At 38.0% G+C, this 16,149-nt stretch overlaps 1 protein-coding gene across 1 annotated transcript in view; it reads right to left on the bottom strand.

The window, feature by feature from the left end:
• NR1H2 (nuclear receptor subfamily 1 group H member 2) overlaps positions 1 to 16,149 on the bottom strand; it is a 163,999-nt gene that overhangs the window by 111,825 nt on the left and 36,025 nt on the right. Inside the window, exon 2 of the mRNA XM_072427152.1 lies at positions 11,692 to 11,779. The gene's annotated coding sequence lies outside the window, so the exon portion shown is untranslated. The remainder of the gene's footprint in view (positions 1 to 11,691; positions 11,780 to 16,149) is intronic.

Raw genomic sequence — 16,149 nt, forward strand, 5'->3', positions numbered from 1 at the left:
ATCAGCAGCTTGCTTCCTGGTGCAGAATGCCAGCTGTTACTTTCAGGTTCACTCTGCACTGCCAGGAGCAGACACGTGCTGCAGCCAGCATCAAGGGGACACACACAGGATCGGATCTCAGAGGATGTCTTATTCACGGGTGAGTGTCTTATTTTAATTATTTTTTCAAAAATGGGGGGTGGCTTATTTATTGGGGATGTCTTAAAATCGGGGAAACACGGTAGGTAAAAACATAACTTCTTAATACAAATACAGTTACATATATACATATTATTTATTTCTTTTATACCTATTACTAATATATGGCAACTTTTATTTATATAGTGGAAGGAACTTAGGTAAAATTTTAGATGGTAAAATAGTTTTGCACAGCCCAGTGACATAATAACCCAAGAGGTTTAAATTTACATTATGTACCAATTATCACATTAATTACATTCATTATTAGAAGAAGTGTGGTGAAAATATAAAACTTTTTTTTAGATTAACCCAATATTACATATTGCGAAATCATTATTAGTGTCAAGTAAAGAAAAAAAGACTGTCAGATAATTTTAGCTAATATCTTGATAATATCGAATACATATACATGATACATTTTAAGTGTCATTTCCCTATACATTGCTGAAGGGAGTACTGACCATGCCTTGGACAATGTTGTTAAAATATCATCTGTTGTTTTACAAGGAAAGTGTTCAGACAATTTAGTCAAACCAGTTTTCCTAATAGAATAATCCAGATTTATTTTAATGATTTTATAATTTTCTGTTATCGCTTTTCTAAAAGGATTCCCCTTGAGCAATAAAGTATCCAAGGGGTTTTTCCAGTCCCTTACCAAAAAAGAGATTTCAATACTCAAAGTATAAGACTGTAGTTGCAGAAAGACATATACAGCTGTTCTCAAAAAAAGGATATTCAGTTACCACTGATTCGAACTGAAAAGGTCTTTGCACATTTCTACCAGCGACCTAACAGTCATGGCATGGAAAATTGGCCACTTCTGTAACAAAGAAAGATGTGTTAAATGTGGAAGATCTAAATTACCCCAGTATGGTAGAAAAAAAGAAGAATGACTATTCAAAAGATGTTTACCCCTAATTCTGTGCCATATTATCCAGCAAGAGAACAGTATCTGATTTAATATTACTTCCTCAGGTAATAGTTCTTTATGCATATGTAGTGCATACTTTAAACTAAAATGAGGTACAAATTGTTGATCTAATGTTGAATCAGCATACACGTTATTATTATGTATCCAATCCTTAATATATCTCAAAATGCAAGCAGCATTATATGATTCTATGTCCAGGAAATTTACTCCTCCATTCCTTATCTGTTGTTGCAGTACTGATAAACTTAATCTAGCACTCTTGCCTCCCCATATAAATTTAGAGAACTTAATAAAGGCTCTAAGATCCATTTTTCTAATTACTATGGGTAAAGATTGGAGAATATAAAGAAGCCGTGGAAAAATAATCATTTTTATTAAACTTATCCTTCCTAAATATGAGAGCATAGGCTTAGACCAATTACGCATTTGTTCAGAGAAAGTTCGAAAAATAAAATCTATATTCTGATTTTCAGACAATATATAGGGGTTTTTAGTAATTTGTACTCCTAAATATTGTATCTTCCCCCTACACCAGATAAAAGGATATTCTTTACTTCATACAGGTCTGACAAACCTTGAAAAGTACAACGCCTTGGATTTATCCAGGTTAATAGCATAACCTGAAATAGCCCCATATTGAGTAATTAGATTCAAGAAGGTTGTTTCGCGGATTAGAAATATATAAAACGTTGAGAATGCAACGAGTCTTGCGACCCCTGCTGGATGTCATTCGTACAGCACAAGCTTCCTACAGATTGGGCTACCCATTTCATTTAGTGATCACTAAGAATGAATGACTCTGTCTTTGCACTACATAAGATACTCTCAACTCCCAGTGCTGATTGAATTTCTACATCTACCACCGATTGATTTTCCAGACTGGTTGGCCATGCCTGTGGAGGTCCCTTCAACCTCTCCAAGGAACACAGGACCGTGGAGCACTCAGAGCAGACGGCAGACTGGCTGTACAGGCCCATTGATCCGCCCACATGTTGGACCTAATGAAGCTTAAGTATTGGGACACTGCAAATTGGCTTATTTGATTGTTGGCAGTTTGGCTGTTTGGTTAAATATAGCAGACCTTGTATAGGTCGCTATTGTTCTATGCTAGAATGCTATACTTGCACTATAAGGTCTATTTATTCCTGCCGAATATTGTATACTATTTAGGTATTATTGCTTGCTGCTCATGGACATGTGTATGACGGTTACTGGTTCGGGGGCTTTGGTGGGGATGGGTCTTTCCGGGATCATCACATGTTTGTGTGTGTGGGGGGGGGGGGGGGGGGGGGGTGTCCCCGGTCCGCTCTTACCGTGGACTAGAGACAAGTCACCATGTGTACTTACTGCTCGAATGTCCTGGCGGTAGAACTCTAATTAGAACGACTGTTTGCTGCTTTTGTTTTTATATTGAGTATTGAGTTGTCTATGGTTTTTCACGGGTTACTTAAAGGAGGGCTCTTTATTGTATGTGGTTATGATAGCCGTCGGCGAGCACATGCTCATCTCTGTGGAGTACCTCCTCCCCACTTAGGGCGGATCCTCCTTCTTTGAAGCCTATAAGAGATTTACAAACTATTTTTTTTGTTTTCATTGTTTTTTTACGTGTCCCGTTTACCCGTTTTTTCTCCTTCCCTCCATGGCATTGCAAATCACCTCTAACAACGTAAAAGGGCTAAATTCCCCTATCAAGCGTTCCTTAGTTCTACGGGAACTCTATATGTAAGTGTCAAGTGGCGTTCTTGCAAGAAACCCACTTTAAATATGGGCATGTACAGAGAATGACTGATCACTACTTTGATAGGTCGTATCATAGTACCTCCGCTGACTCCAAATCCAGGGGAGTATGCATCTTGTTTCATAAATAGGTTTGTTGGTCGCTGCTAGCCTGTTGCACTGATCCTGAGGGCAGGTATGTTATGATTAAGGGGTCAATTGATTCGCATATCTTTACCTTTGTTAATGTTTATTTTCCCAACACTGGCCAGGTATCATTTTTGGAGTCTTTACTTAAAATTATAGAGGATTTTAGCCAAGGCACACTGATTGTGGGTGGAGATTTTAATTTTGCTCCCAATCCTTCGATGGATGTGACAAGGGGTGCATCGGCTTTGTCTGAAGCAGCCTTGAGGAAGATCAAACGCCTCTTACATAAATATCAACTTAGTGGATATCTGGCATATCTTACACCCTACCAAGAAAGATTTCACCTTTTATTCTCACATGCACAAAACATAGTCCAGAATTGACCTTTTTCTCATCAAACACTCCTCAATAGCGACAGTGATATCTGCAACTGTGGGTGTAATTTCTATTTCAAATCATGCCCTGGTAACTGACTGTACAGGCATCGCCAACTGAACCGAAATCTTCCTCTTGGAGGTTAAATGACTCCTTGTTGGATACACCGGAGATACATAATAAAATTGAGGCTGAGCTCAGGTCCTATTTTGCAATTAATGCTCTTTCCATGGACAATCCACTTCACCTCTGGGAAGCACACAAATGCTACATACGAGGGTTGTTTATCCAGGCAGGTCATAGGTGCAAAAGGGAGAGGGAAGTGAAATTGAACCAGCTTTTGGCAGAATTACATGATTTAGAAATCACTCATAAAAGGCAGCAGTGGAAATTGAACAACAGACTGTCCGTATTAGAGAGATTCTGCGATGTAAGACCAAATTTATGCCAACCAAATGCAAGGGTTACTATGAATACTCTAACAAATGTGGCAAGGCTCTTGCCCAGGCGCTTCGAGAAAAGAGGGCCAAAACTTATATACCTAGCGTGAGCTCCCCTTCAGGCAGGAGGATGCACGTCTCCTCAGACATTGCGGAGACCTTCAGGTCCTTCTTTGATAAGTTGTATAACTTGGACAGAGGTGCTGCTATTGCGGCGGATCGCACGAGGGCAGACTTGATTAAAGCCTATCTGGACTCCTCGGGACTTCCTGCCTTTCCTTCTGAGGCGGTGGAGTCCTTGGGGGACCCAATCACGGCGGAGGAATTGGCCTCGGTGCTTGCTAGAGCGTCCACTGGGAAAACACCTGGCCCAGATGGCCTAACTTTACTGTACTATAAGACATTTCTTTCGGTACTCTCCCCACACTAGTTAACGGCATTTAATGCCTTGACAGAGGGGTTGACGCTCCCCAGGCATACACTGCCAGCACACATCTCTTTAATTCTTAAACCTGATAAGGACCCCAACTCCTGTGCTAGTTATAGGCCAATTTCACTATTGAACTGTGACATTAAGCTTTTTAGCAGTATTTTGGCAAAATGATCCAAACTATTATACATTCAGACCAGCGAGGTTTCCTACCAGGACGTGAGGCTAGAGACAATACGGTTAGAACGCTGAATTTAATCAATTATAATCACTCAAGTAAGATTCAAGCGCTACTGTTGGCAGCGGATGCTGAAAAAGCCTTTGACCCTGTTGACTGGGAATTTTTGAAATGTACCTTGGTGCATATTGGTCTATCTACTGCCTTGGTGACCTGGATTGGGTCCTTTTATTCTACCCCTATGGCACACGTTAAAGTAAATGGCTTGTTGTCCAGACCTTTCTCCATTAGTAATGGCACATGGCAGGGGTGCCCCTTGTCTCCCCTTTTGTTTATATTGATCCTGGAACCTTATTTGAGGCGGGTTAGGGTGAACCAAAATATTAATGGGATTGAAGTGCACAAATAGGTACATAAAGTGGCAGCCTATGCCGATAATGTCCTTTTCTTTGTCTCCTCTCCTAAGCTTTCCTTGCCCAATCTACTAAATGAGATTGATACTCAGTGTTGTCCAAATATAAAATCAACCTACAAAAATCAGAGGAAATATCCATTACATTATCCGATAGGTTAGTGGAATCCCTGACACCGTTTTTTCCCTTTAAAATGGGCAAAATCGGACATAACATATTTGGGTACTAGGATCCCTAGGGACTTGTCCTCGGTGGTTAATCTGAATTTTTTGCCCTTAATAAACAGGGTGAGGACGGACTTACAGCGGTGGAAACAACATGCATTTTCCTGGTTCGGTAGATGTAACATACTGAAAATGAATGTTATGCCACGATTGTTATATTTACTACAAGCCCTCCCGATTCATATTCCACAAGAAGTGCTTTGTAAATTTAGGCAGGAGTTTCTCCGCTTTGTCTGGGGGGGTGATAACCCACGTAGTGGGCGACGAATTTTGCGGTTACCTAAAGTGCGTGGAGGTATTGCCTTTCCTGATCCTCTGTTGTACCATCAAGCAATACATGTGGGGAGATTAATAGACTGGTGCAGAAATAGTGATCACAAACCATGGGTGGCGCTTGAGGGAACTATTGCCGATACCCCCTTAGCAGGGGCTGTGTGGTCCCCGCCGGGCACACTTTCCCCCCATTCTCAAGCTACCTCTAATAGGAACAACTCTTCGTGTTGTGCAGAAACATTTTCGAACCTCTGGTGTGTGTACCTACCCTTCTCCACTGTCTCCTATGCTGGGGCACCTAGGGTTTTGCCCTGGCATAACGGACCCCAGGTTTTGCTCTTGGAGGGAGTGGGGAATTTTTAGAGCATCCCATTTTTTGAGGGGCACAGACTGGATACCTATTTCTAATTTGACAGTAGCTCATGAGCTCCTAGAGTTGGGTATCTGGCGCAGTATACAGCTGCATCATTTTCTCCGCTCTCTCCCACTGCCGTCCAGTTTTGTGCGTTCTCCGTCACAGGTGGAGGTAGTGTGCGTAGCCAAGGGTCCTATTGGGGGGACTCTCTCTTGTGCCTATCAGTTGCTGTTAGCAGACCTTACCCCTTCAACTTTGCCATTTCTAAACAAATGGGAGGGTGACCTTAATACTACCTTCTCCCCAGAACAACATGAATGTCTTTTATACACGGGTCATAAAGCTGCTCTTAGCAACTCTTATCAGGAACTGAACTATAAATTACACGTTGGTACAGAGTACCGACAGTACTAGCAAAAATGTAGCCGGGAGTAGATAATCGATGCTGGCGTTGTGAAGCTGCAGCTGGTAGCCTGTTCTACATATTCTGGGAGTGCTCAATGTTGATCCCTTTCTGGTCAGGGGTAGCGGTGGTTTTGAAGAATCGACAGCGGTAGATATACACAACAGACCTGAGCTAGCCCTTTTACATTTGAATGATTGGTCTAAAAAGAAATATCATGCTTCTCTGCTTAAGCATCTTTTAAATGCTGCCAAGGCCTGCATTCCTGCCCTATGGAAACAATCCTCTCCCCCCACTTTATCGCACTGGTTTAAAAGGGTGAACGATATTTTGACAATGGAAGATCTTATTACCAGTCAAATGGGAGATCAGATAAATTTCGTAAAACCTGGTTTTATTTGATACAATACACTACTACCCAGGCATATCTTTCAGTCTATAGTGAGGCTGATAACGCTGACAATTTATTTTGAGTGACGAGGCTACTATTGCATTTATAGCTCCCCATCATATTCTATTTGGCCAATATTCAGCACGGCCGGCAATGCCATACCCCTCCAGCTCTTCTCCTTCCCCCCCTTTCCCCCCATACCTCTTTTCTTGTTTTTTTGTTTTGTCTATAATATGAAAATTGTCTGTGTTCAGTCATTTTATTTTGCTTGTTAATAATATACCTGTTATGCGGAAGATGATGATTATTTTGGATACATGTATGATTCAATGTTCAAAGATTGTATGTTTGGCAGTTCACTGAATAAAAAAACAAATTATAAAAAAGTAAAGTATATAACAACAAATTATCAGCAAAGGCAGTAGAGTACATGATCCCACTGATATACCCTCAAACTCGGATAAATCCTCTAAGAGCCCAAGAAGAGAATCCAATGCTAAATTAAATAAGATTGGAGGGAGAGGACATCTTTGTCTAGTACATCCTTGTTATGGGCGTTGACATATCTCCAATAATAATCAATTTAGAAGATGGAGATTATATATATATATANTATATATATATATATATATATATATATATATATATATATATATATATATATATATATATGTGTATGTATAAAACACCCGTCCAAACGGCCTATTGGACAATACGGCATTGGGCAAAGGCCATTCTATTTTATCAAAAGCTTTTTCGGCATCCATTCTTCGTAACATAGATTTACATTTCTGAGTCCTAGAAGACTGTACAGTAGGGGCAATAGGTGCTCGAGTCCCAATGGTTGAGTGTTTATTACGAACAAAACCCAATTGATGGTTAGTTAATATGGTAGGCAAGAAAATCTGTAATCTAAGTGTTAGAAAATGGGTGCTCTCAGAATATAGCGCTTAGAGCCCAAAGGGTTAGCTAACCTTGACAACAATGTGCCAATTTTATTCCCCCATCTATAAAATTTATGCTTGGTATATTAAGCTTGAGTTTTCACTAGTATCAACATGCAAATTCAATTGAGCTACCGCTTCCTGACAACATTTCTTGCTCTCTCTATTATTAAATTGAAGATACTCTTTATATCCTTGCACGACCTGGTCCTGGAGAGCATTAAATTGTTGATAGTATTCACGATTACGTTTTGCTATAAAAGACAGAATATATCCTCTCATAACAGCTTTCATAGTACGCCACAACAAAATTGGGGTATCCCAATGCTGTAAATTATCATCAAGTCCATCCGCCCAATGGGATTGAAGATAAGCCCTAAAAGAGGAGGATAAAGTTGGAAAACGCTATAGACATGTTTTCCTGAAAGATTTTTCTAACTGCAATTGAAAGATCAGAGGAGCATAATCTGCGAGTGTAAAATTCCCAATGGACACTTAATTTTTGAAAGTAAGCCTTCTATTGCCAATAACAAGTCAATTGTAGAGAATGTAGAATGAGCTTTGGAACAACAAGTACAGTCTCTCTCGGTTAAATGTATAAGACGCCACACATCTACCAAAGGGGTTTGAAACAATAAACGCTTTAATTCAGAAGTGGATGGATCTGATCTAATACTGATTTGCCTTGATCTATCCAGTGATGGGTCAATCAATGTATTAAAATATCCGGACAAAATTAAATTTGGATAAGAACTAGTTAAAATCTTCCTACGGAGATCAATAAAAAAAATTGAAGAATTATTGTTGGGAGCATATATGGAACAAAAAAGTATACCTGGTGCCCGCAATCTCCACTAAGTATCTACTAACAGAGTCTAATTCTGTGGAGATAATTTTATAAGGCAGATTTTTATTAAACATGAGAGCCACACCTCTCGTTTTGGTTTTAAAAAGCATCAGTAGATCACTTCACCTATCCATGGAGCTTTAACCAGTGGAACCTGACCCTCCTTCCAATGTGTCTCCTGCAAAAACACTATATATGGAGATTTTTTTTTCAAATGTAGTAACACCCTTTTACTTTTTGAGGGCTATTCAAGCTTGCTACATTCCAAGAAATCAACTTAAAAAAAAAAAAAGTATAGCATCATACCCCCTAGGTGTCATACAAATTTTTAAAAATGCAAGACAACTAGCAGAAAAAGATATCCCAAATATTGGCCAAAGCCATCCTAACCAGTGGTCCTTAATCAATCCAATACAATTTAAAACATATAATGAAAATTTTATAAGACAACATTTCATCACAAACAGCACTCCAGGTATATATCGCCTGTTTTCCCAAAGAAAAATACATTGCCTGTGAATTATAAATAACCTTTATATAAAGATATTTCTGAATATCACCATGTATATTCCATTATTTTTTTTCTTTTATAACCAACAAACGCCTGCTGTCGGTGTATACTGACAGGGGGGCACTGCATTTGGAAAAAATCATAAAACATAAACAGACAAAAAAGTGCATTACAATAAACATTTTTTTTTTTTTACTCTTATAAGACTCCACCTAACCAATTAACTTCCTTCAGAAGAGGAGGTAAACAATTTAAACATTTCAACTACATCAGCTGGATCATCAGATAACTTAGATTCCCCTTGCCAAAGAACTTTCAGTTTGGCAGGATACAAAAGAGAAAAACGGATGCCCATATCCACCAATCGCTTACAAACTGGGGCAAAAGTTTTTTGTTTTTGTGTTACCGCAACGGAGTAGTCCTGAAACATCAGAATCTTGTTACCCTCCACTTGGATATCCCAGATCTTTCTATAGGCTATATGGGCTCTTTCAATATTCCATAGAGGACCAGGTGGAAGATTCAATGCCTTCATCAGAGGGGTTGTAAGAAACTGAACCAAATCATGGCCTTTGTATGATTCTGGTATACCAATAAAGCGCAAATTAGACCTCCTATTCCGATTCTCCAAATCTTCTAATTTGGTTTCCATAGAGGTGAATATAGTATTTTGAGCAGCAACTTTAGTATTAGATTGTAGAAGCTGATAATTCAAGTTGCTTATTCTCTGTTCCAACTCAGCTATGCGTTGAGTATTGGAGGAAATATTCACTAATGCTGATTCAATAGATTTTTGCAAGCCCTCAAATTTATTATCAAAATAAAGCAACAAGATTTTAGATACTTCAGAAGCAATTCCTCGGTGATCAGGTGAACCAAGCAATGAATCAGACCTTGATTCTTCTCCCTCTGCATATTCCATAAAAGACTGGTGTTGGGACATAGAAGAGGAAGAGGGGAGTAAGAGAATCAGCTTTTATTGGGGGTTTACGCTTTTGCTTTTTAGTATTCTTGCATGTTGAAGAGGACTGTTTCCTAACAAATGTATCCATTGTGTAGCAGTAGTTGGAGTAATACTCTAAAGACTCTGTAAAGGATGATGTAACTTTTATATAAAAAAAAAAAAAAAAAAAAAAAAAAAAAAAAAAAAAGGCAGTAGATAGAAAATCCCCTTGAAAAAATGGAGATCAGCAGCAAAATAAATGCATAAATCTTTAGAAAAAAAGATGTATCCTTTTTAAATGACCTTCAAGTACTTGCAGCAGATGGAAGAAGGAAGCTAGAAGATGAACAGGTACTCACAAGTTCCAAGTAATAGGATTTAAAAATAAAAGCACCTTTATGCAGAGCTGAGCAGCGTGTGCTATTATAGACCCGATATGGCCGCCATAAGCCATGTGGCCAAAGCATCCAGCGCCGACTCCCAAGATGTTTGTACTGCGCGGGAACTGCCCAGGTAGAGCTCATGTAGCTAATTCGCTCCCTGCAACGGACCCCACCTTCCAGAGAGATCAGCGGTATGCCAATGAATAAAGACAACCCGAGCTCAGGAAACCGTGGTAAAAGGCGGCTGCTCTTCTAGCTCTGCCCTCGAAAGTCCTCTTAATTATTCTGGACTTTTTTTTTAATTAAAATTAACCATTCCTCATTTGGTGACCTTTTACAGCCACCTGATATAAGATCATAAATTTGGATTCAAATTGGTCCCACACTGCCCTAAGTTCCTAAGATTGGCTATATAAACTGTTGCTGGTGATTTTAAACTTTAAAAAAATCCAAATTCCAACTCAGACATGTTTACAAAATAAAAGGGGGACTAAGAGAAACATGTAAGTGCAGATATACCATTAATTCAGTGCTGTGTCACACATTTTTAACAGGAAGTCACAAAAATACTTTGAATGTTAACACAGTGCAAAATTTAAAGCCCCCTAGCAAATTTAAAGGCTTCTAGCAAAAGTGTACATTTTTTGTTTTGAAACATAATATAAAGTATAGGATTATTATGGGTGTACAGTAGTGTACCAGTTTAGCAGTCTAGAGGAAAGCAACGTACAGCACAATGCATCAATATGTAGTACATAGTGTTGCATTACTATGGCAGCCATTGAAAAGGTGCACCTGTATAGTTAAAGTGGAAAAAACAGAAGGGTGCGTATTTCAAATGGAGGTTAATGGAGTGGTGTTCTGGAACAGCAGTGGTGTAGTGGACAGATAAATATGCACAGAGATAGTAAAAAAAAATAAAAAACAAAATAAAGTGCAAGATTGTCAGGAGTTTCTTACAAACTGGTTCTACAGCGCTGAGACACATGACACAGAATTTGTACACAGTGTTGGCTAATCAATATGTACACTGCCTTTGATGACAGTCACTTCTTTCTGATAACAGTAAACACTATGCCCTTATAATAAAGGCGATGAGAATGGTGATGATGAATTACAGGTACTGCTGCCACTCCGCACTAACCCAAAAATAAAGCATGAAAAAAAATTCACTATTACTTTCTGGGTTTTTGATTTATACTAAATAATAATGATAAAGCATTGTACAGACAACAAATGGTCACTGGAAATGATGTTTCCTGATTTGATAGATGAATGTATGAGTGCTCTACACATCAACAAATGAGCTGTACCATACTGTGCGCTCCTGTATAGGCGTGCACAGCAGTTAATCAATCTGCCATGACTGGGGACCACTGTACTCATGTCAGATTTTTGCCCAAGACAAGTGCAACCATTCATCTCAGGCAACTATTATGACTGGTCTGTCAACCTACATGCACGAAAACAAAAATGTAAAAAATGCAAAATGGATCATTGAACAACCAAAAAAGGTAAATTCTGGATAATGTGGATTGAAAGTTACTACATGTTCAAAATGAGGTAAAGACATTTACAAGAAAAGCAGCAAATATTTTACCTACCGCAATGTTTACCAAAATGATTTCCTAAACAGAAGCTTAATGTCTTTTCTTCATAGTAAATAGGTTGTCCTTTTGCCAGCATTTAAACCTGCATGGATAAGAATTAAATTAGTAAGAACGCAAGTAGAAAACTGCTAGACAATGGTAAACCAGGGCAACATTTACAGAAAGAATGGTTTTGCATGTAAAACATTCATAAAAAAAAAAAAAAAAAAAAAAAAAAAAACCTAACTAAATTAATAGGAGATAAATAAGTTTATTTTTTTCTGAAGGGATGATTGCCTGTCCCTTCTGCAAAAATGTAGCTGCCTGCTCGCTTTTTTTTTTTTTTTTAATGATTACGTTTATTTCCGTTTTAAGTGTACGGTTTCCCAATCAAGTTCCTAAAGTCTAAAAGGGGTACCAAAGATTTCTTTGTGAGCATAATAAAACACACACCCAATCTTGCAAATAAAAAAAAAAAAAAAAAAAAAAAAAAAAAAAAAAAAAGAGGATTTAAAATAATCGGCATGTAAAATACACTATTTACATTTTACCAAATGGAATATTTGAATTGTGTCATATGTTCCAGTTTGAGGTAACACTTTATTAACAAATGCATGCCATTTTCCTAGAATGCTGGCAAATCCTGAATCATCACTGTGTTCAGCATCCAATAATGCTCTATTAAAGTTCTGTTTCAGGGAAGAGATAACATCTGTTAGCACTTGTGTCTGGGGAAGAATCTAGGTGGACATAATGGATCTGCTTGCTGCCAAAAAACTAAATAGTAGACCATCCTCTACTTCCGCTGCTTACTGTGTAATGTGGGATATCATCCCAGCATCCAAATATTCATAGAAGAAGGTCCATTGTGAAGGAGTACCCCTGTGATTGTATGTAGAAACCGTAACACTTTTTGCAAGGAAATCACTCTTGGAGGGCAGGACCATAAATTGTGTTTCCAATGTTTAACGCCACATTCAATACATGGGCCTGGTCACTCCTTGAAATATTTCCCCACTTTTTTGTGGGTGAAAAAGTTATATGCTTTAGGCCAAATAATTACGTGTCTGGAAATGCTTCACAACTTGTAAAGACATATTAGGCAACATAAGTCTGCCATCGTAGTGAGGAACAGTTTTTGTATAGAGATCCATGGGTGGGTCCACGAAAATCTTGTGAACACCATATTTATTAAATATGTTGTTACAGTTCAAAAGAAGCGGTAAAATTTGTGGGGGTAAAAGCAGTTTGGAGAAAGACATTTTTTTTATGACTTTCACACAACAGGGACAATAGCAGATGTTCCAACCTTGTTGGTTCTTTTAGGATCTTTGGAATAAGAGGAGGATAAATATAACTTAAATATGGAAGATGCTAAAGATCCAATTTTGAGGCAAAGATAGGCGAGTTTATCTGCCACAGCAAAGGGAGTGTTGGCTTTCCAATTTCTATGTTTAGGTGGAGTCAAAGGAAATATTTAAGTTCATTTGTAATCACAATAACTTGCCGAAGGAGAGAAACAAGTCATATAGGCGGAAGATCCTGAGAAGGACAGGAAGTGAAAAGCAAGTTATCAGCAAAAAAAGGCAAAGCTTACCTTCTGATCATAAATTTTAATTTAATTTAGTGAATTTTCTATGGCTCACACTAGTAGTTTTAAATTGAAGAGAGGTGGCAGTAGTGTGAAGTGCTTCTTTGCTGTAAAATAGAACTACTTTGAGCCATTGGCGATTTGTATATATGCAGGAATAATTGGTAAAAAAGGGCCTGAAAGTACTATATGCTTAAGGACCATAATTAGCCACCGATGATCAACACCCTCAAAGGCCTTTTCGGCATCTATGCCAACCATTGTCACATCATCTGTGTGATGTTGCTTAGCATATCTGAAGACCTCCAGGACTTTCCTAATATTAGTCACCGCCAACCTGCACCACACAAATCACCACCTGCAGAAAAATCCCACCTGGACAGAGGAAATCTGCGAGAAACTTGGCTAGCCTACCAGACGTAATTTTAGACAAGATTTTGGTACCAACATTATTCAAGGAATTTGAGCAGTAAGATTGTCTTGGGCAGTACTTTTATACAGGCCTCCTTATGGTGGGAAAATATGTGCCTTTTTACCACATGGCTAAGTACATATCTAACAAATTGTTGAGAATATCTTCTTGCATCATTTTAAAAAAAATCCTACAATACAGCCATCTCGTTCCACTGCTTTAGTGATGGCCAAGTGGTTTATTGCAGCTGTCAACTCTTCAATGATAATGGGAGTTTAGGTATTAAATTTGTGTACAGTTCAATTTGGGAATACTATGTCTACCGAGAAATTGGGGTCCTGCATGCTAACCCAACTGGACTGGCTGTGTACAATGATTGGTAGTAGGAGGCAAAGGCATCAATTATTTGCTCAGGGTGGGAGGTAAGGTGACCCGACCCACAGAAGAGAATATAGATGAGATCCCGGCAGTCCTGAAAAGCAGTCTAACCAGATTCGTCATCATTTTGCCAGACTTTTGACCAAATATATGGAAGTTTAAGTTAAAAAAATTATACATGTACTGCTCATACTTCTCAAGGCAGTGGTCAAACTGATGTGTAGTATTGCTATTTCGATTTATTTCTTGAAGTAGGATCGGTATTCAGGCTATATTGGGCAGAGTAACTCTTACTAGAGTGCTTTAAAGTATTGGGCACATATCTTTCTTACGAGCAGTGGTAAAAACAATTGGCCTCTCAGGTATGCCTTTTCAGCTTCCCAGAGCAATACAGGATTGGTATTGAGTTCTGAATTTTGGAAATATATTCTAAGTGAAATGCCACAAAATAGTATCTTCTCTAGCATCTTCTCTGGGGAAAGCATCTCGTATTTCTAAAGAAATGGGCGAGTGATCAGATACCACCATAGGATAGATATTTGGAGAATCAATGAGTGGTAACAATGCCTCTGAACTAAAGTGATAGTCTTTACATTTTACACTTTACATCATAAGGTTATAGGGCATTAACAAAACCATTCAAATAGGAAGAGGAGGGTGAAAGGTTTGTAAGGGATCCAACGATCTGTGACAATTACCTATCCGCTTCCTTAGACAAATTAAAGTATACTCCTATAATTGTATATAAACCATGATCCTTAGTTATGCACAACTTGACCATTTGAAAGAGTGGAAGTGAGGGGGCATAACTTATGGCATAGATTTTGTATATAGATAGACTTATCTTTTAGTTCCAATTCTATGCTCAGAATTCTCCCCTCCAGGTAATGTGTGGCAGAAAATATGCCGCCAGGAAACAGCTTGTGTAGCAAGATGTGCCTCAGTGCTGGAGAGCCAAAAACCTCACCTACCCATAATTTTTTATGTGGTGAAAATCAGAAGAGCTCAAATGCATCTCCTGTAATAATGTTATAGCAAAATATAATCTTTTATGTGGACTTAAAACATGCCTGTATTGGGGGATTGCAACCCCTTAACATTCCAAGAGGCTATATGCATACGTTTTATATTAAGACAGGTACTCCATTACAGTTTTTTAAGCACATAGTAAAAAAAAAAAAATGTAGTCTTGAACAGGTACATACTGTATAAGTAGAGATTAAAAAAAGCATGCAATACAAACTTTGAGAGGAAGATAAAAGAGTACTGTGTAATCACAGTACTATCACTGTCTAATTTGAATAATAATGAATCAAAATAGGGCCAAGAAAAAGCCACTCTTTTTAAACAAAGCTTTTGAATGACTGACCTAATACAAACAGCTTGGTCCAAGGCCAATGTAGTGCCTATATTTAAAAAAAGAATCAAAGTCTTTATCAAGCAACTACAAAAAGGTATAAATGTAATTTTGTAGTAGGGAAGGTACTTGAGAGTTTGATAAAGAAGAGCTCATAAAAGTCCAGAGTTGTCAAACAAATTTTCTTTATTTTTAGAAGAAAGCAAACACTTAGGCAAAAGAGTGGCTGTGTATATGGCATAAATTGACTTTCCTAAAGGATGTCACAAAGTTCCTCACAGATTGATAATGAGGCCTTTTAAAATCCTTTCTTTAAATGGATAGAAAACTGACCTAAAAACCAGAGCAATGAATAAAGATTCATAATCTAAATTGACTGTTTGTTAAGGTTCAGTACTGAGACTTGCATTTTAATCAATTAATAAATCATAAAGTGTTTCAAATTCAATGTATTTTTTTTCTCTTAAATTTATGAATTTTTTGCCCTGACAACTATGTTACTATGTGACAAGCAAGGCTGGAGGAGAAAAGGGTTAGATAAAAATTCTCTAAACAGAAAATGAAGCAAGCTCTTCATTTCATCTGAATTGCTGCTGCTTCCAACACACACTGTAAAGCTTACAGTGTGCAGTTAAATATGAGTAAGCAATTTTTAGTACAGACGTGTAGCTTTAAGCAATGCTCATGTAAACTATGTTTTTACAAAGTCCAAAATATTACACAGTAAATCATAAA

Source organism: Pyxicephalus adspersus, chromosome 11, assembly GCF_032062135.1.
Source record: "Pyxicephalus adspersus chromosome 11, UCB_Pads_2.0, whole genome shotgun sequence".
NCBI lineage: Eukaryota > Metazoa > Chordata > Amphibia > Anura > Pyxicephalidae > Pyxicephalus > Pyxicephalus adspersus.